The following is a 612-nucleotide window of genomic DNA, read 5'->3' on the forward strand; positions in this document are numbered from 1 at the left end:
CTCTCTCTCTCTCTCTCTCTCTCTCTCTCTCTCTCTCTCTCTCTCTCCGTTTTATACATCCCACCATCCGTAAGTCCAGAACTACTCACCGCACCTCTCTTTTCCTCCCAAATTATGGGCCAGATATTGGCATTTAAATCAGGTTTTCAAACAACGCTGCTGAAGGAATGGCTAAAGGAGTTGGAAGACAGAAGCCTGAGGAGGGATTTTTCCATGGAGAGCTAGCTTTGAAATAACCTAAGCCGGTTTCTTCACTTAGCAGGGGAGAGTCAGAGAAAGCTTGAATCCTCGGATTTAATGTCCCCTGCAAGAAAGGGTGATTGACTGGTATTGATCTAGTTGGGATTTCTGGTTTAGCCATTTTGGGATATGACTGCTCCCTGCTTTTCCGACCTTCCACATCTGCATCTTTCCCTGGTTGCTGTTGGCACATTGCTTCTTCTGCAAGTACTGCAGGGTGATGGGTGCCGTGGGTTCCATCAAAAAAGAAACATTTAAAAACACTTTAAAAGGCTGGGGCTGAAGGATGAATAGAGACAAGTGGGATCGAGTGTGAGGCCATGGTTGGCTCTGAAAAGCTTTACATCTAAAACGGAAAAGATAAGTTTGGAT

This window comes from Psammomys obesus, unplaced genomic scaffold, assembly GCF_907164565.1.
Source record: "Psammomys obesus unplaced genomic scaffold, mPsaObe1.curated_primary_1811, whole genome shotgun sequence".
Classification (NCBI taxonomy): domain Eukaryota; kingdom Metazoa; phylum Chordata; class Mammalia; order Rodentia; family Muridae; genus Psammomys; species Psammomys obesus.